This window comes from Mus caroli, chromosome 1 (assembly GCF_900094665.2).
Source record: "Mus caroli chromosome 1, CAROLI_EIJ_v1.1, whole genome shotgun sequence".
NCBI classification, from domain to species: Eukaryota; Metazoa; Chordata; class Mammalia; order Rodentia; family Muridae; genus Mus; species Mus caroli.
In genome coordinates this window covers 173,618,017-173,639,323 of record NC_034570.1, presented here as the reverse complement: position 1 = coordinate 173,639,323, position 21,307 = coordinate 173,618,017, and the positions used below count along the sequence as shown (strand labels likewise).

The 21,307-nt window shown below is 43.4% G+C and overlaps 1 long non-coding RNA gene across 1 annotated transcript in view; it reads right to left on the bottom strand.

The window, feature by feature from the left end:
- LOC110303847 overlaps positions 1 to 11,287 on the bottom strand; it is a 64,629-nt gene extending 53,342 nt beyond the window's left edge. Inside the window, exon 1 of the long non-coding RNA XR_002378976.1 lies at positions 11,128 to 11,287. This is a non-coding gene — a long non-coding RNA (uncharacterized LOC110303847). The remainder of the gene's footprint in view (positions 1 to 11,127) is intronic.
- Between the last annotated feature and the right edge of the window lie 10,020 nt (positions 11,288 to 21,307).

Sequence of the window (21,307 nt, the reverse complement as noted above, 5' to 3'; positions counted from 1 at the left end):
CTAAAGGGAACTGCAACCCTATAGGTGGAACAACAATATGAACCAACCAGTACTCCGGAGCTCTTGACTCTAGCTGCATATGTATCAAAAGATGGCCTAGTCGGCCATCTCTGGAAAGAGAGGCCCATTGGGCTTGCAAACTTTATATGCCCCAGTACAGGGGAATGCCAGGGCCAAAAAGGGTGAGTGGGTGGGTAGAGGAGTGGGGGGATATGGGGGACTTTTGGGATAGCATTGGAAATGTAAATGAGGAAAATACCTAATAAAAAATTTAAAAAAATACTATCTGTGCATACATACTATCTGTATATATACATACTATCTGTATATATACATATATGTATGTATACAAATATACATATATGTGTATATGTATACACACATTAATAATTAAGTATACATATATATAATTAAGCATACATATATATAAGTATATATACACATATGTGTATATTATAAAGGTTAATAAGGTTGTATTGTGGAGAAGATGAGTTGGTGATTTCAGTCGGCCCACCATGAAACACTGATGCACATCCCATCCCAGTACTTAGGCTATAGTTTGACAGACATCTTCTAGGGACAAGGAAGTATATAATCATGGGTCACTTCCAGGCAGCTATGCTCATTAGATGGCTGTGTAAAAGAGGAATAGTATAACGACAAGAAACCAGAAACCCAAAGAGTGTCCCTAAACATTGTTGACTTTTCTGACCTCTGTCCCCAGGACAGCTTTGCAGTATAACCAAGGACATTTCTGGATTCTGGCCGAGATAGAACTTGTTACCAAGAATAAGAAGCAGAAATCACCTCCTAGCTCCAAGCCTTCTGATGGCTAGCTCTAATTGCCATCTTAGCACAATCTAGACTCACCCAGAAGAAAGGCCTCTGAGCATATCTATGAAGAATTATCTTAATTACACTAGTTTGTGTAAAGGAACTCACCCACTGTGGGCAGTACCATTCCCTGTGCTTGGAGTCCTGGACTGTGCAGGAGTAGAAAAACAAACATGCTCCACTCTGCTCTCCACTGTAGATGTGATATGCCCAGTTGCTTCAAGCTCCTGTGGTCTTGGCTTCCCTGGAACAATGGGATATAATCTGAAATTGTGAGCCAAGTAATTTCTTTCTCCCTTAAGTTACTTTGGTCAGGGTATTTTTATCACAGCCACAAAGACTAAAACTAAGATACCACCCTAAAGTGCTTTGTAGACTTCTATTATACTCCTCACAAAGGTATCTGCCTACCTCTTCTAATAAAACAAACATCTTTGCTAAACCTGTGGAAAGCCTCAGTCCTAACCCCTTTCAGAAAGAACTATTCCAATTCAATAAGAAAATCTGTATGCATAGACAAATGTTTAGAAGCTCATTAAAAAGTTTCAATGGCTTTGAGGACATCAAATGAGCATTTGTAATCAATAGTTTCCTGCACTGAGGGGTAAGAAGTAAAGTCGTGGAGATTAAATACTTTCTTCCTCAGGAGAAAATAAAAAGAATAAAGGCAAGATAAAGAAGCAAAGCACCCAGCTATAACTGAAGACCGAACAATATACACATGCGAGAGAGCCTAGGCCGTGCCTTTCAGAAATGCAAGAAGAATTGGTAAATTTGCCAGCTGTGTGCTGAGGGAAACAGCCAGGAAGAGCCAGAAAGAGTCAGTCAGGGTGAGGCAGGGACAGGCAAGGACAGGCAGGAATAGGAAGGACCAGGAAGGACCAGGCAGGATCAGTCAGGATCAGAAAAGACCAGGCAGGGCCAGGCTGGACCAGGCTGGACCAGGTAGGGCCAGAAAGGATCAGGTAGGACCAGACAGGGTCAGGTAGGACCAGACAGGGTCAGGCAGGGCCAAGCAAGTAATTTACCTAGAGCTTCTGAACTACAAGTTCCAGAAAGGGGAAAAAAGATATGTAGCATATTTAGAGAAAACTGTAAATAAAATTCACCGTGGGAAAGAAGCCACTGGGGCAAGAAGACTTCAGACCATTGAATCCCAGGGCTTGGGCTCTTCATGAGTAAAGGGATCCTGCAAGGGACAGTCTGGAAAGGTTCAGCAACTTCAAGCCATAGTGAAGTTGCTGGGAATGCAGGTAGTGTCTTCTTAGGGTTGCCACAGTTTCTGAAACTAACCATCCAGATTGCTAAAGGCTTCCGAGGAATCCAAGTGTGTCCCAGGGAGAGGGTGTTCTATGCTACTCAAATGCACACCCAGTGGGCCAGGGTCTGATTTAGGAACATGAGACATCTTGGGACCCCGAAATTCTTCAAGATTAGGTAAACAACGGCATGAAGAGATCAACACTCCCTCAAATTACCAGCAGAAACCGACTGGAGAAAGAAGGATCAGAATATTGCAAAGCAAGTAACAGGCAAGGAGCTGGTCAGGATACTGGCCCAGTAGCTGCCAATCCTTACACAGAGCCAAAGGCTTGTCTTGGTCACTGTTCTATTGGTGAGAAGAGCCACCATGACCAAGGCAACTCCTATAAACAAAAGCATTTAACTGGGGACTTGCTTACAGTTTTAGGGGGTTAGTGCATGAATACAGTGGTGGGAAGTAAAGAGGATGTAGTAGCTGGGAACAGGGGTTGAGAACTTTACATCCTGATCCTTAGGCAACAGAAATAGAGAGAGACTGAGCCTGATGTGGGCTCTTGAAACCCTAAGGTCCACCCCCCAGTGACACACCTTTTCAACAAGGCCACGCCTCTGAACCCTTTCCAAATAGTTCCACTAACTGGGGACCAAGCATTTAAACATAGGAGCCTATGGGAGCCATTTTCATTCAAACTACCACAGGCTCAAGCTAAGTCTCTACGCCTTTTGATTGTAGCTGCTTCCAGAGGCACAAATGATTGACATGAGGGCATTTAATTTCCCCAGAAAAATCTGTCATGGTAGGATGACCCTACCAGAACATGACATAGATCCATGCCAGAATAAAGACAGATTTTGTGCAGGAAGACACCCCAAGACTGGAAAACAGTCCTGAAAACCTCCACAAAGCTGCACCCACACTCAGCAAATGTGGCTGACCACCTGTCCCTTGGCATGAGCTGCCACCGCCAGCTGCAGGCCGAGTGGCTCACCCAGCACCACTGGATGTGAACAAAGAGCCCTGAGCCTCTGCTCCTCTACCCTCCCTATGTCCAGCTTATTCTTCTCTCTAAAGCTCCGTTCAGGCAGAACTCTGCAGCCCAGCCTCCCAGGGGGCGTGGCATTGCCAGCCCATCCATCTTAATGAAATAACTGAAATGAAGTGGAGGCACAGAAGAGCTTAGATTGCAGATGAGCACCAGCTAATCAATCCGCTCGTTGGTGATCAATCCAATCCTGGCATCCTAATGACTGAAAGCAGTCATTAAGACAACCAATGGCTGTGGCTAGTCACTACTGTTTTAATCTTGGCTATCTGTATCTGTGTGTCCAATATCGGGCTCTGAGCAGAGAAGACCAAAGCAGATGGTGTTTAAGTTCAGCATGACTTCTTGCTGACACACCTTTCACTTAACCTCAGAGATGATTCTAGAACGGACATGATGAGCTTGCTGATGAGTTAGTCAGAAAGCAGCTTGTGATCAACTGTGTAAGATGCATGTCGCCCTTCTGTGAGTGTCCCAGTGCCTGTATGAAGACTGTGAGGTGGGGGAATTCATGGCTGAACCCCCAATCTTTCTCCATCATGCTGCCCCCTCCCATCTGCCTGCTGTGTTCATCTGTAAGATCAAAAGATACACAAAATGAAAAAGTAAATAAATGAATAAAAGGTAAGGAGCAGACTGGGAAGGAAGAGCTGAATCTATGGTGACAGATCTGATACTGTGGTGACAGCAGGGTCCTCCAGTGACAGTGCTGGTTCCCAACATGACAGCGACTTCACCACCATCCTTTTTAAGGATGCAGTTGCAGACACATTCATGGCCCCAGCCCTGTTTCTCTCTGCTTCTGGAAATTACTCCCTTGCAAAGAGGCTTTTCCTGGCCCAGGGCTAAGAAGGGAGGTGGAAACACCTCTCATTTCTCTTCCACTCTACCAAGCTCAGGCTTCCAGGGAGCAGCACAAATGGGGTTCCCTGCAGAGCCCCACTTCATTGTAAGAAGGATAACCATGTAAGGAAGACCTGCAGCAGACTTAAATGCCTGATCTGGGGGGTTCAATTGAGTGTAGACCCATCACACATGTATGTCTAGAAACGCCTCTGAGGTATGGGTCTAAGGAGTTGGAGCTGTGCCAGTCTGGGAGAATCACTGTAAAGGCTTGCCTTGGTTCTCTGAGTTCAGGGACCAGGGCGGCTTGTGTAGTCTCCAAACCTTGTTCTCATCTGTAGACTAGATCTGCCCATTCAGTAACTTCCTCATGGTTGCTGTCGGTCAGGTGCACTTGAAGGACTGACCATTCAAAGCCTGGCCCTCAGGCACACTGCAGTCTTCTGGGAGAAGCAGTTGCTGCATGCCGGGTGGTAATAAATTCAATGAGGAAAGATACAGGCAGAGGCAGCAATGATGCCTCTCTGTAAGGACATCACGCTGATATACAGACAGAGAACACCTTGAGGAAAAGGACTCCCAAATGCAAAGGGCCTGAAGGCAGCAGTGGGGGTGGCTGGCTCCAGAGCAGCCTGAAATGCCATTTCTCTCTCCAGGCTGTTGTAGAGGTGAATACAGTTATTAGCAATACGCTCCATATGAAACTTCATATGAGTTGGATTTGTTATGAGATGAAGTAGATAACACAAAGGAGAACCAGGTAGGAAGAGGAGACTGACAGAAGCTCTCAGATTCAGGATTAGCACCAGCATGCCGATCTAGGCTCAGTGACCCATCATGGGGTGCCTTTAGGTGATTCAAGTTCTCTGGGTTCAGTCTGCTCTTATAGCAAGCTAAACAACTTAATGTACCAAGCTCCACATATTGACTATTTTACTCTTGAATTATTTTATATGTTTTAGCTATTTAAAGCTCTTTAGTTCTTATAATTCTGAGGAGCAGAAATCATTTTACATGTAAGGAAAATTTGGCTCAGAACTGTTAACTAACTTGCCAGTCTGGAGATGGTGAGGAGCTGTTGAAAGAGACTCAAGACATATCTGTCAAATGGTTATGTATGCAAATAGAGATTGTAACAAATGGAGAAGAGACAAAAGGTGGCCAAAATGACAGGGCTGGGGAGGACAAGCAGTAAGAAGTGGATGGACTTGTTACCCACATCTCTGCCCAGTATACCATATCTGAGCTACTGTATGTGAGTCACCTCGCCTGAGATCCCAGGCTGATGGATTTCAAGGCAGAGCTGGACCTTAGAGGGAAGTTCACAGTAAACAACTGTAAATGTGTGCAATTTGTAACAATGTTTTGCATGCACAGGGTGCTGTGCTGTTTACAGAGTGCTTGCATATACATGATCTCATTTGCATTCAGAGGCTCACTGGTACCCTGGGCAGGGATGAGGTTACCCTAAAGGTCACAACTTAGTACAAAAGCTACAGGACAGATGCTGGAATCTGCCCAACAAGGAATCTGGTGAAAACAGTCAGATTAGAGATGCCATGGGATCTGGGGGTCCAGTTACTGTATACCTCCCCTCCTTTGCTGATCTTTATTTTCACAGCCCCAGAGTGTGCTCCAGACATTTCCAGCCACCCTAGTTCATGTCTTTCTCTCTGGCCTGCAAGAAACCACGAACTTAGATAATTTTGACATTCAGGGAATTAAAAGTAATTGCGCTTTCCTGAGGCAGGGACAGATAGTGTACTCGTTTGTTGGCAGAGAGGAGCCACTATCAAGTTTTCCATAAAAAATAACATCATTCACACTAGTGAGGGAAAGACAGACAGATTCTGACAGACTGACAGAGTCAACATCACATCAGACTCAAAACCAAGTGGAAAATAGGTAGGAACAAGAGACATAGAAAATAGCTACCAAGGTCTTTCCAGAAGGCTCTTAAAGAATAGGAAGAGATGGCTCAGGTAGAGTAGGCCAATGATAGGCCATCTCAGCCATTGTTAACCCCTTTCTAAGACTGGTGCCACCCTTCCTGCCACAGACCCGGAGAATAGAGAATAGATCTAGGAGAGCCTGTGTCAAAGGCATCAGCGGCTCCCACTGACAAGTGCAGGGTCCCAATCAGGCATGACCTCACTCTGTACGCTGGGGCTCCCAACTGGGTTCAGTGACAGAGAACCCTCTTCACAGATCTTTAGACGCCTCAGATTCTTCCTAAAGCCTCTACAAAAGCTGCTGGCTCTATCTGGAACACGGCTCTGACCACATCCTCCTTCCAGGACATTGTTTCCCTCCCCGTCACTGATTAATTCTACTCATTTTATTTCCTGTGACAACTCATCTGCTGGAAAACTCACTCTGACACTTACCATCTGCCTGGGGTTGTGATGACTGATGGGCTGGCTCATGTGTTTGAACACTTAGTCCCCAGATGGTGGCGCTGATTGGGAAGGTTGCAGAACCTATAGGAGATTTGCTGGAAGAAGTGGGTTCTTAGGGGTGGGTCTTGAGACTTTAGTGTGGCCCTACTTCTTGACTGCTCTCCACTTCCTGATTTGATTTTGGACATGATATGACCAGCCACTGTACCTCTCCCACCATGATGGACTGAATCCCCCTGAAGTGTGAAATAAGTCCTCCTTCCCTTACGTTGCTCTTTGTCGGGTATTTGGTCACAGCAACAACAACGGAAAAAAATATATATATACAAGTTTAGGTGTGTTCTAAGTTAAGCCTGATCCCTGTACTTGGGAGCAACTTGACCTAACATGAAAATCATTATGCAAAATCATGTCAACTCTGGATAGTCATTGACATCAGCTGGCATTTTTTATTTTGTAAACCATTGTCCAATGAAATCAGAATATCTTGGTTTCCATCCCCTTTACCACCCCAGTCTCAGTCATTAGCAAATTATCCTGTATACCCAACATCACCACTGACAATGACACCCAGCATTACCCACTGAGGACATGAATTCGTGACCAGCCCTCTCAAGTAGTGCTTCTTTCCTCACACTTGTTCTCATCCTCATTCTAGACACAAGGGGCCCTTGATCCTCCAAGATGCTTTCAGACTGCAGGTCTCCCTCTCCTTCTTAAAATCCTCAATGGCAGACCACCAGGCTACCTCTTTCATTGGTGGAAGGCTTCAAAGGCATAATCTCAAGGTTCAGTGTGTACACAAATCCTACCTAAAGCTACAGATTTCACATCTCCAACCAGCATCCCCATGGCCCAGGAGAAAGATCTGTAGGTCTGAGCCTCTCTCTCTCTCTCTTTCTCTCTCTCTCTCTCTCTCTCTCTCTCTCTCTCTCTCTCTCTCTCTCTCTCTCTCTCTCTCCCCCCCCCATAACCCTATGACGTGGATCAATGTCTTCACNTCTCTCTCTCTCTCTCTCTCTCTCTCTCTCTCTCTCTCTCTCTCTCTCTCTCTCTCCCCCCCCCATAACCCTATGACGTGGATCAATGTCTTCACCTCCAATGCTACTCTGCACATTACTCCTGGCTATTTGAACATTTGTGCACACACTCTTTCCAAACCATGGCTTCTCGGTTCTTTGGTTTGTATTACCCTTGACTGTCTGGTCTTACACCTCCCCTTGTTTATCAGCTCACTTCTTGTGTCAGAGACTTTGACATTAGCTACGGCCACTGCTCTGTTGTGGTCTTACCCTACTGTCTCCTCACTCCTGCCTTTGATCCCTCACATCCTTCTAGCAGCATCTTTCTCCTCTGAGAACATTTATCTACTACACATATCCATTTCTTCTCAGCCCAAGGGGGCCACCATTCCATAACCCACCTCGCGTGTTAGTTCCCCAGTTACCCTGAGATTTGAATCAACCAATCGGACAGGCTTCCAATTTTCTCGCCCTTTTTTCTCCTGGAAATACCTCAAAGTTGACTGAATAGGACTCTGTGCTTTTCTGTGTTGGTACCATGGTAGGGGGAACAAAGCACAGGCTACCTGAATGGCTTGTGCAGAACCCTAGCCTTCTGATCTTCCTTCTTTCTAACATTCTACCTGCTAGCCTCCTTCACCCTGTTTCTTCCCTGCCCCTCAATCAGCTGACAACTTGCTTCCTGTTTCTCAGAGAAATCAGACTTGAATGGATGAAAATCTCCCCAGCAACCTCCACCTACCCTCCAACATCTATGCCACCTGTGTGTCCTTCCTGGAGTCACTGCAGGTCAGTCTTCCCACACTATACTTGTGCCCTTTAAGAGGGCATCCTTCTTGCCGAACCAGGCTACTGTTCTGCTCATCTGTCATCTGCTTTTACCATTTCTGCATTGACATTTTTCTCATGTGGTTGACAACTTGCACCCACGGAAGAGCCCAGGGCTTTCCCCATGCCAGATGCATCCACTCTGTAGGTGTTATACAAACTTATTTCTCATCCTACAGAAAAACAAATAAAGAGCCACTCAACAAACCCTTATAAGGAACTGCTTATTCTTCTCTCAATGTATAGCAAAATTCTTTAAAATATTTCTAATTGTCACTTCTAATTACGCTCTGCTCACTCTGAAACTTTTGTCTAATAAGAGTTGTATTTCGTACAGAGATACAGCTTACAGAATAAATATTAGGGTAGAGTGCTTACATAGCTTGTATAATAAATCCTTTTGTTCTATCTCCAATTCACCATGAAGCAGGTAGGGTAGCAAATGCTATAATTCTAGTTCTCAGGGGTAGAAACAAGAGGACCACAAGTTCAAGGTCACTTTCAGCCACATCACAAGTTTGAGTTCTTCAATTAACTATCTGAGCATCAGAATCCGGATATTCCCACCTTTCTCTTATATTAAATAGTCAACCCACTGGTAAACATACCTACTGCCCCAGAATATATCCGAGTCTGCACTGCTCCTATTCCTCCTCTGCAACCCTGATCGGGGTGCACACAGCCATTGCTGTCCTTAGAAAGTAAAAATAAACAGTAACTCTTCCATTGACACCACTGTGTGGCTTCTTATCTCAGCATACAATCCAGAGCCTTCAGGGATCCCCATAGTCCAGTGTCCATACTTCCTGGTTGCGTCCCCTTCCAGCCTATCAGTCGGCTTCCACTGAACCCCTGGCCTCCTGGCTGCTCTCCTGCACACAAGGACAGGTCCTCCTGGCTGTCCTGCTGCCCTCCTGCACTGCAGAAACCTCCTCCAAGTTGTTACATCTGTCTCTCCTGCCACCTGGCCAGTCCTCATTCAGCTGCCCACATACCCATGCCTTCATTACCTGCAGACCCCTGTTGTAAGGACTTTCTCAGAAGGCCTTCCTTGCTTGGCCTTACAATGTACCCCAAAAGTCTCTGCTTCCCTGTTCTGCTGGTCTCCTTTTTCTCATCACCAACTGTTTATAAGTAGGTAGATGATCAAATAGACTGTAGATAGAGATTAACGTAGTTAGTATTAGGTAGCTATAGATAGATAGATAGATAGATAGATAGATAGATAGATAGATGATGGATAGATAGATAGATAGATAGATAACAAAGAGATAGATCAGAGATGGGTGGATATATAGATGATAGATATTCACATGACCTATTTAGTTTTAATAATATAGGTAATATATGGATAATTAGATGATGGATGGATGGATGGATAGATGGACAAACAGACTTACATTTCAGTTTAGTTTTAGGTTCCTGCTAACATACAAGCCCTATTATTGCTCAACCCCAGAAATCAATCATGTGTGTGGAATATGTATGTGTCCAGTAAATGTTTGTCTTTCGAATGAATGCACTAGAAATTTACTTTCAGACTGTGCTCTGAATTACTAGCCCTCACCATGAGCAAATGTACTGACGTCTCTAAGCCTGAACATCCTGCATCCACTAAAATATTCTTGGTGCAGCACACATACCACTTTGTTTAAATATGTTAATTTCTTCCCTTTCTCCTTTCCTAATGTTGACAATGACTGTGCATCTCAAATTTTCTCTAGCAGTCCCAGCTTACATTTGCTGCCCTGGACATTATTAAACATGCCCCCTCCCCTCTCCCCCCCAACCCCCCCTCCCCCGTGATCAAAGCTGCACTTGGAATAATTAGTGATGTGTTCATCTGAGCAGGGCACCATGACAGTCTGGGGCATCCCTTTCAGCTCTCTTAGAGAGGGGGTAGCCATGTACTAGGAAGCAATGAGTGCTTTTCTTGGACACAGTTCTCAGACATAGTGACGTGCAACACACGTCTGCCATCACCACCTCACAGAGCATGTAAATGAAAAAATGTAACAAGAAACGGTAAATTTTGAAATGCTGTATTAATTTCAAAATCCTCATTTTAAAAGGGCTCATGGGAAAGGGTATTGTGTTTTAAATATCATAGAACCCAAAACCAACTGTTAGAATCTCCGTTGTGATCTTTCTTAGACCCATATAGAGAGAGCTGTGCGACTTCTCTGAGTTATCCATCCAGGCTTGCCCCACAGCCTGGGACACAGTTGGCTACACGACGCATGTGAGTGCTGTGTAAACTTGCCACAGAGATTCTGAATGATGTTCACCAGCTATGAACTCTCCTACAGTGTTCCCACAGAAAAGTTTGCCTAACCCACTCCTGTCAACAGGGAGGGGACCCAAGAGTTAGAAAAGCCAAGGAGAAAGAGAGGTTCACCCCAGGCACTGAGCAAACATGCCACAGTAGGACCTGACACATAAGAACACACAGTTGCCTCAGGAGGGTTCAGGAAGGGTTATGGGGAAAGGCATAAATGAGGTAGAGTCACAGTCATTCCCTGGGACCCACTGGTTGCAGCCAGAGCCTCATAGCAATATGCAACGCTGGAGAGGTGCAGTCTCCTACAAGTCTCCAGACTTATAGGAAAGGGAGGCTGTAGGTGGGGAGAGATGGTTCGGTGTTCTGAAAGAGTAACGAGAATACTATAGTTAGAGCCCCCACTCTCTCTCCCTCTGGTGGTGACACACAGCTCTCTTCATGCAGCTCTGAACCATACCTACAGTTTCTGGAAAGAGATGGCTTTATCAATGCTGTCTGGGAATGGAGACAACTGCCTCATCACTCTAGGGATGCTGGGCAAGATGGCCTTGAGGGTTTTCAGCTTCCATTTACTCCCCATTATTCCAGCTCTTCATGCCTCTGCCTCATCCTACCTTACACATCCTGGTGTTCTCAGAGAAAAACCAGGACATCGAGACTGAAGATCAACCTAAAGCCTGCAGACTCTTCAGAGCCCCTTTGCCTGAACGGAGGAGAGAAGCAGAGATTTCAAAGATGAGCTACTCATCTCTGGAAGTGCCTGGCCCTCTTTTCCTTTAAAGTGTTTAAAGGCAGCCTCCTCTTGATGCTTCATAATAAGTGAAACCTGAGGCATGGGATACAGATGGGGTGTGTGTGGCAGGTGACTTTGAAGATCATCAGAGATTCTGAAAGCTTCCAGGATTCAGTACATCCTCAAAGGAAGCTATCTTCTCAGACTTCAAAGAAGGTCAGGATAGGATTGAGGAATTCAGGAGAGCACAGTAAGACTTGGACACCAGGCATGAAGTAGTTAGTGATTAAAAAGAAATACTAGCCCTAATTTGTGAGAAAGGGAATTAAGACTCAGGAAGAGAAAGTTGCTTTCCTAAAAGGCCACAGTTAAAGGCTGGCCAGCATCTGAAAAGGATCACATGGGAGCCCCTAACTCCAGCTGCTGCAGGTTCATCTGTGGTGGGCTGGGAAACGAGAGACCCTGCTGCAGGTGCAGTGTGCATCAGCATGTCCTTCTACAAACAACCTTCAGTTTTAATCTCCCTCCTTGGCTGACTCCTGTTCTGTATATCATACCGCTAACAAACGCACCTCCACAGGTGTTTTAACCACGTTGAAATCTATCTCCACGCAACCCAACCTGTAAGAACTGATTCTTTTCTTGGCTTACAACTTCTAAATCAACTTTTATGTGACACCATTTAAGGAAAAGCCCCTGTGTCCCCTCATCTTTTCTCACATTACCCACTGTAACCATTGCTCCCTCCCCCACCTGGTTAGGTGACAGTCTGCCACAATCTTTTTTGAATAAATAGCTTCCCCTAGACACACTCAGCTCTTCCATCTTTCAGTAGGATCTGGGGTTGGGGTGGGGAGACACTACATCTGGAAAGTTATCAGGAGGACTCAACTTTTCCCTGCATTTATATAGTCTGTGCCTGGGAGCATAGTCCAGGTAGCAAGAGGGAGGAAAAGCTTGCTCAGTTTTTGGACAGCTAACAACAATCATTTCTTTATGGGATATAGCTGCATGCTTGATACATTTCTAGCCTGCACAGACAGTGATTCTAGAGGCACAGATGTGCCCTCTGTACCATGACAAGCAGTTACCATTTCTTTGGGATAGAAACATTCAAAGCCATCGCCTCTTGGCAGCTGGAAGGATATGATGCAGTATTCTTCAGACTGATATTGCCCTCCGGGTAACAAAATGCAGACTTCTTCCTGTCTAGCACCAGTGACATTGAGCGATTTCTTCCAAGTCCCATATCTTCCAGGCTTCTAGCAAACAGGTTCCACTCCATGCTTCTCTGACCTCAGCTGTTGTCTGTTGTCACATGTGAGTGAAATCGCGTGACACTTGTCTTTCTGCTTAACCTATTTCAACCTTTCTATATCCACCCATAGTGCAACAAGTGCAGGACTTTCTCTTTGAGGCTAAGTGGTATTCTGGTATGTGAGCCACATTTCTCTTTATCTATTTATCACCTTACGACAATTGGTTAGTGAGCGTTCCTTGTTGCTTGTTGGTCATTTGTGCATGGTCTCTTTAAATACCTGTTTGAGCATTAAAATTCTTTGTCCTTTTTTATTTTTTAAATTGGATTATCGCAGCTATGCTAACTGCTGTTGAGATTTGTAGTCCATCCCCTGATCTGGAGACTAGTGCCATGACACCTGAGCAGTCCACACATGGGAGGTACCTCCAAAATCTGAACATAGGATTGCCATATGACTCATTCTACTTTTAGGCATATACACAAAGAAACCAAGAGTTAAGGATTAAACAGATAGGCATGTAAATTCATAATAGCCAAAAACAAGAGCCCCACAAGCCTTAGAAAGTTCTGAGGAAACTAACTGTCAAACTTAAATTTATACTCAGCCACAATGATGCAGGAGTTAAGGCCATCGCTTAATGTTCATAAAAATATTATCTCAAATAAAATCTATTATATATTCATTCACTAAGTCATACAATCAGATGTAACTGTAGATATAATGATTTCATTATAATAATTGATCCTGAAGGGAGAATAATGGATGAAAGAGAATTATCATTTGTAATATTAGAATTGTAGGTCACATCTTATTCTTCAAAGACTAAAGCAAATCTGGCCTAATATTGCCCAGGTGCTTAAATCTATCAAATATGTAGGAGTTTTGTTCTCTTCTTAAACTTTTAAAGATTTATTTATTTTACAATAAGTATTTGCCTGCATGTACGTGCATGTGTGTGCATGTGTGTGCATGTGTGTGTGTGTGTGTGTGTGTGTAGGGGTGTGTACCATGTGCATGCCTAGTGCCCACAGAGGTCAGAAGAGGGCATCAATTTCCATGGAACTGGAGTTACAAATGGTTGTGAACCACCATGTAAATGCTGAGACTCCAACCCAGGTCCTCTGCAAGAGCAGCAAGTGCTCTTAACCACCGAACCATCTCTCTATCCCCCTTATTTTATTTTTGTAAATCTCATATCATTTGAAGAATGCAGAAAAAAAAAGAGCCAAGATCTTCACTTTTGTCTTGTCTGCATTTGGAAAACTTTATCACATAAGGAGATGCTCAAAGGACAACTAATAAATAACTAAAAATTCAAATTCACCTAATGCCTTATGCAGTTCATGAGAAATGCAACCTAGCCTATAGCCTGTGCTTGGCTTATTTCTACCACAGTCATTTATTTTCCACCGTTACTCAAGAAAATAAACCAGAGAGCTGACAAACACAAGTTAAGAGAGAGAAGGTTTGTCCTGGTTCAAGAGGAAGGCAAGAAAAGTGGAGGCAGGGACAACTTGGGCTCTGACACCAACCACAAGAAAGAAAGAAAGAAAGAAAGAAAGAAAGAAAGAAAGAAAGAAAGAAAGAAAGAAAGAAAGAGAGAAAGAAAGAAAGAAAGAAAAGAGAGAGAGAGAGAGAGAGGAAGAAAGGAAGGAAGGAAGGAAGGAAGGAAGGAAGGAAGGAAGGAAGGAAGGAAGGAAAACACAGGCTTTCCCCTGGCTTCTTTTTCTCTGCTTCTAGTTCAGTCCCAGACCCAAGCCCAGAGGACAGAGCTGCCCACATTCCACATTTTTCCTTTCTCGGTGACTTCTGGAAACACCCTTATACACACACCCAAAGGTGCATCTCCTTAGTGCCCTCCATGTTGATGAGCTCAATAAGTTGACAATAAAGGTTAAACATCACAGAGGCCACAGATAACTAATACAAGACCTCAGGGTTTTTTTTTTTTCATTAAAAATTTTTGATACAGTATAATTTTATCATGTTCTTTCTCCTTTCAATTCCTCCCCGACCCTCCTTATCTCCCTACTCAGTCAATTTCATTCACCTGTGCTCTCCCTCAAACAAACAAACAAACCACACATCAAACCACAAGCACATGAAAAACCATGGAGTCTAGTTTTTGTTAGCCAAAAAACTCCTGGGTATAGAGCCCGCCCTAGAATGTGCTTGATACAGGCGTTAGAGAAACTGATTTTCCCAGTAGGTGTCAATCACAAAAAGCTTCTTGGTTAGGGGTGGGACTTTGTGTTCACCTCCCCTTCTCTGTGCTGGGATTTGGGCTGCTTTGAACCTGCCCCAGCAGGTCCTGTGCATGCTGCCCCAGTCTCTGTGAGTTCACATGCGTATCAGCCCCGCTGTATCTGGAAGATATGTTTCCTTGGCGTCATCCACCTCCTCTGGCTTCTATAATCTTTCCGATTCTTCTTCCACATAGATCCCTGGGCCTTGAGGTCCTGGTGAAGACATTCCATTTGGAGCCCAGTACTTCCAAGTCTTCCACTTCCTGCACATTGTCCATATGTAAAGATCTGCTCTTAATGAACCCCCATGTGAGTCTACTGGCTGAGCTGCCTAATGAGCCACACAAGGGCGCTGAGGAATCTAGCTCACCAGCTACATAATTTGATGTCCTTCTGGAAAGATCTTGGGCCTTTCCCCTCCCTCTCTCACATTTGAATCCTCTTCTGATGCCCTTATAAAAACCAGTGACTAATAAAACTGCAGAAAACACAAACAGAAAAGGAGCTGCCCAAATCAATAATGTCTTCTCTCTGAGACGATGACTACTTCCACAAAGTACTTAAACTGCAGGAATATATATATATATATATATATATATATATATATATATATATATATACACATATAAACACACACACATATATATACATACATATACATATATATAAACATATATTCCATTTCTTGATATATATATATATATATATATATACACACACACATATTCCATTTCTTGGTCTGAAGAGTGTCACCCAGCATCTGCTGCCTATTTGAGATAAGCTCTGCATTGGTGAGGGATGAGAACGTGCCAGGAAATTGAGGACACGAGGGTATTTTCCTGAGCTGTATTAACACTGCTCATGCTTTTCAGAGATTAGAACTTTTATCGCTGGCTCACACACATAAAAAAAATTGTATTAAACTGTAAAATTTTAGAACTGAACAGACCAAATCATTCCCTTTCTTGGGATGCTGTGTGATGATGATGTTGCAGAATCCTGACAAGGATTGGAACCCCACTGAGCCAGCGCTCTCCCACTGGACTGGCCTCTCCCTTGCCAGACAGGATGGAGCTGAGGAGCTGTCAGCCCTGAGGAATGAAGTGAGGAGTCATGTTTGCCCTATGTTGGAAATTCCTAGATAGAGAAGCAGGGATGACCAAGATGATGCCAACTAAATACACAGTAAGTGGATTTTTGGACTGCAGCATGCGTTAGTAAGTGGTAATGATGCAGTCAAAAAGATTGTTAGGCAGGTGGGAGTTGGTGAGGACAAAAACCACAAAAGGCCAAGCAGACAGGGGGAAAGAAGGGCTCCTTTAAGAGGCAGTGGTGCAAGAAAATGGGGGTCGAATGTGTCACTTTACATTCACAATCTAATTTGGTGTTCACAATTCCAAGTAGCTGCTATGACTCTACAGTCTGCAGATAAGGAACATCTCAATCCACCAAACCAAGTAGCTGGCCACTACTTCTCAGCACCCCCCCCCTTCCATTGCTACACAACAGAGTGAGGCTCTTCTCCAAGGTGGAGATGGGCCTAGGGTGAGAAGTGCAAATCTTCAGATTCTCTGTGACAATACAGCAGGGTCTTGCAGGACAGGGACAATATTTTTGTCTCTTAATGTTTTTCATTTCATTTATGCAGGACTGTTAAAAACGAAAGACCTAGAACTGGAGAAAATAACTCCTTCAGTGAAGAACTTCCATTGCAAGCATGAGGACCTGTGTTTCGTCTCTAGAACCCATGACTAGAAAATAAATAAATAAATAAATAAATAAATAAAGCCTGGTGTATTGTTTGTGCTCATAATCTGAGAGATCAGGAGAAGGAAACAAGCCAACCTCTAGGGTTCATTGACAAGTCATCACAGCCTTCTCAGCATGTTTCAGACCAGTGAGAGACTCTGTCTCAAAATATAAATGGTGGACCACACCTGAAGAACCATATCTGAGAGGTTGTTTTCTGGCCTCCACATACAGGCATACATACATGCACATGTACAGCGCATGCACGCACACAAACACACACACACACACACACACACACACAGAGGTGGGGGGAGTGTGCCATAGCATCCATCCCAGAGAAGACAGTAAGGACATCTCAGTTGTGGGCTACAACCCATCCAATCAATGGAAGGAAGTGGTGACTTCTAGTCACACATTCTCTAAGATCACTAGACCGCTGTCTCTCTGATAGAACGCCTATAAACCAGAGCTGCTATCTGAGACTATAGCCAATTAGACAGGCACCAACCTCCCACCCATGAAGAACCATGAAACATTTCCAGATGTCAAGAGTTCTGAGCCAACTAGAAAGAAGGGATGCCCTGTGTTTATGATGAACCATTTCTAAGAAAGAAAGAACATAGTTGTAGTGGGGTTTGACTCAATCCAAAAAGCAAAGCTTCCACTAAACAAAAGATACGGCAGAGTTCTGCCTTCTAGAGCTTTGTCAATCCAGAATGAGAAATGACCTTGACACCCAAGAGACCAAATCAATAGTTGGTGCCATTTGTGATTTAACCTAGAAGGGGAAAAGATGACAGGAGCCTGGGAAAGTCAGTGATCTCCATGGAGAATGTAAGATTTGGGAGAAGTCTTTAAGAATGAACACAACTGTAGAAAGGAGAGGGATGGAAGGGAAAATGATGTAGGGAAACAAGATGAGCCAAGGCATAGAGGTGGGGCTCCAGCCACAATTTGGGGGACACCCAGAACCCAGAGATGGCATCTTTGAATGTCAGCTTGAGGAATGAGCACAAGGATTCGTGCTAGCTAATTGCAATCACCATCAGCATCTCATTTTGGTAGCCTTCCTTAGGAATCTAGCAATACCTCTAGGAAAAGCTAGGGGCCTCCCAAGAATATTAGAATCCTCTCTATTACAGAACTATGGCCTCTAAAGTAAAGGGCACCACAGTCCATTTGTGTGTGTGTGTGTGTATGTGTGTGTGTGTATGTGTGTGTGTGTGTATGTGTGTGTGTGTTCATGTAAGTACACAGAAAGTACTTGTGCATTTATATGTCCATATGCATAGGAACCAGAGGCTAGTCTCAGGTCTCAGGATACTGTGCACCCCACTTTTTAAAACTAGCTAACTAACTAGCTAGCTAACAGGGTCTCTCCTTATCATGAAATTCATTGATTCAAGAAAGTGAAGACCAGGAAACCTTAAGGATACACTTGTCTATACCTTCTAAGTGTTGAGATTACAAATGTACCATGCCTGGCTTTTTTTACATAAGTCCTGGGGATTGAAGCCACTTCACCAATGGAGCCATCAGGATTTTATGAACCTTATCAGCATTGTTGTCTAACACAGAGGCTCCTCAGGAATCCCAGCTCTGGGATGGGTATTATGGGGTATTATGGCATAGTCTTTGATCCCTGCTCTTGGAAGGCAGAGGCACAGATAGACAAAGGCCATCTGATTTCAAATAGATATGGAACATAAAAGAAGAACACAATGAAGTAGGTGATACAGTAGCAGCTACTAGAGCCTAGGGGAAATGCACAAGGTAAGGAAATGTTAGAGAAAGGATAGAAAGTCTCAGTTAGACAGGAAGACTCATTCCTAGCTCTACAGGACATCATGATTGAGGTCGTAGCTCTATAGTACATCACGATGAGGACTCAGTCATGAGCTCTACAGAACATCATGATGGAGGGTTTGGTCCTGAGGTCTTTGCTATTGTCTTAGTCAGGGTTTCTATTCCTGCACAAACATCATGACCAAGAAACAAGATGGGGAGGAAAGGGTTTATTCGGCTTACATTTCCATACTGCTGTTCATCACCAAGGAAATCAGGACTGGAACTCAAGCAGGTAAAGAAGCAGGAGCTGATGCAGAGGCCATGGAGGGATGTTCTTTACTGGCTTGCTTTCTTCCCCTGGCTTGCTCAGCCTGCTCTCTTATAGAACCAAGACTACCAGCCCAGAGATGGCATCACCCACAAGGGGCCTTTCCCCCTTGGTCACTAATTGAGAAAATGCCTTACAGTTGTATCTCATGGAGGCATTTCCTCAACTGAAGCTCCTTTCTCTGTGATAACTCCAGCTGTGTCAAGTTGACACAAAACTAGCCAGTACAGCTGTGGTATAATGAAGGACTCAGTCTTACGTCTATAGTACATCACGATGGGGACTCAATCATAAGCTCTATAGAACATCATGATGGGGGATATGATCCTGATCTCTCTGATACACTATGATGAGGGACTCAGTCCTAGTCTATAGGACAGCATAATAGTTATATGCTTAAAAATAGGTTAAGAAGATAGGCTTTAAGTGTTGCCACACACAAAAGTGACATATAAGAAGATGATGGTATTAACTAATTTGCTTATCTATTCACAAATATTAATATATGATATATTCATATAATAGTTTATAGATTAATATATTTGGCATATTTATATTGTTTATTTAATATATAATTATATAGAGATATGTTTATGTAAAAAATTGATTTATGTATTCATATAGTTATAATTGATAGATATCAAAGTATCACTCCATAAATACATACAATTTTGTTTGCTAATTAAATATTAATTTACTTTTAAAAATAAAGACAATTGGCCATCCTTTTATCTAATCATTCATTTGATGCTAATTCCCAGACAGTCATGTTATAACGAAAGAAGCAATTCTTTTTTTTAAGATTTATTTATTTTATTTTATGTATATGAATACACTGTAGCTGTACGGGTGGTTGTGAGCCTTCATATGGTTGTTTTTAGGACCTCTGCTTGCTCTGATCAGCTCCCCTCACTGCAGCCCAAAGATTTATTTATTATTATAACTAGGTACACTGTAGCTGTCTTCAGATGCACCAGAAGAAGGTGTCAGATCTCATTATGGGTGGTTGTGAGCCAACATCTGTACTCCTACCCACTGAGTCATCTCGCCAGCCCTAAAAGAAGCAATTCTTTAAAAACAAACAAACAAACCAAAAACCATGAAAGTATCACAAAATATTTAATTTAGTCAGGACCTCAACCATTGAGATTTTATGCCATAATCACCGGTTAAAACTCGTCTGGATTCCCCATCTCATAATGCCTTGGCAGAGTACACGGAAGACTGAGCAAAGGATAAAGGGATGGGACTAAGCCACAGGTGCCTCTCTGGCTCCCTCCGCAACAGCACCAGAGGGGAGTTAGAGACAGCATGACTATCAAGCATCTTTCTCAATGAACACAACAAATCTTAGCATAAAGAGAAGATGTTCTTTCAGGACAATAGGCCAAATCAGACCTATCATATAAGAGAACTAAACCCAATCAAAACCATCATGGCCCATTGCTGTCACCCTTCTAATTCTTAATTGATTATTTCTATGTGTATGCATGTTTTACTTGTATGTATATATGTGTGCCATGTGCATGAAGTACCCATGGAAGACAAAAGAGAGCCTTAAATTCCCTAGAATTAGAGTAACACACGGTTATCAGCAACCATGAGAATGCTAGAAACTGAGCCTGGGTCCTCTGCAAGAGCAGTGCTCCACCCTCAGGCTGCTGTTCAAAGCTGCCATGCCTGCGAGCTGGCTATCTTCCACATTCCCCACATCGAAGCTGGAGCCCCACCCCCGTGCCTTGGCTCATCTTGCTTCCTTCCATCATTTCCCCTTCCATCCCCTCTCCTTTCTACAGTTGTGTTTATTCTTAAAGACTCCTCCCAAATCTTACATTCTCCATGGAGATCACTGACTTTCCCAGGCTCCCGTCATCTTAAGCACTGAGCCATCACTCCATCCCCCTCAGCAACTATCTTAGATGAGCGGGAAAATGCTCTCAAACCAAAAATATTTTCCATGCCATCTACCAAACTGTAATACAAAAGAATTAGCCTGTCCAGCTTATATTGTTCAGTCAACAAAAACAACCCAAAATATACTGTATAGATTTGAAAAATGTTGTTAGTAATTCTATGGATTAGTTTTACAAGAATATATGGGGGGGAAGACAATCTAATTCACCAAACCTCCAAGAGGACAATTAAATCTCAAGAAATCAATACAATATAATTTTCTCTTATACAGCTTTTCATATATACCATATCACAGAGGAATTTACAAAATTAAAATTTCCAAAGTACATGACAGTACAGGATACAAATTATCAAAACCCACTGCTATAGTAGAAAGATATTTCATGACAGCTAAATTAAACCATTCGATCATGAGTCTGGAAACAAAGACAGTGAGACCCAGCAGGGAAGCATGTGGTCTGAGATCTGAAAAGGAAGTACAGCAGGGTGATTTCAGCTAGGGAAGGCTTCAGGTAGGGGGCAGGCTCAGGTACCCCAAGGGTTAATCAGCTTTCTGATACTGTAACAAAAGCCAGACATAATCAACTTATGAAGAGGACAGGTCTGTTTTGGCCCCCACACCTATGTCATTTTAGAAAATGGTGTCATTTAAAACCACAGTACCTATGACATATCTGAAAATTAGTTCTTTGTGTCAAAAGTGGCTTTGTTATGGATGTGAAATCACAAATTTCTACAGAGTCACCAATGTGAAAATTGCAAAGTTCTCCA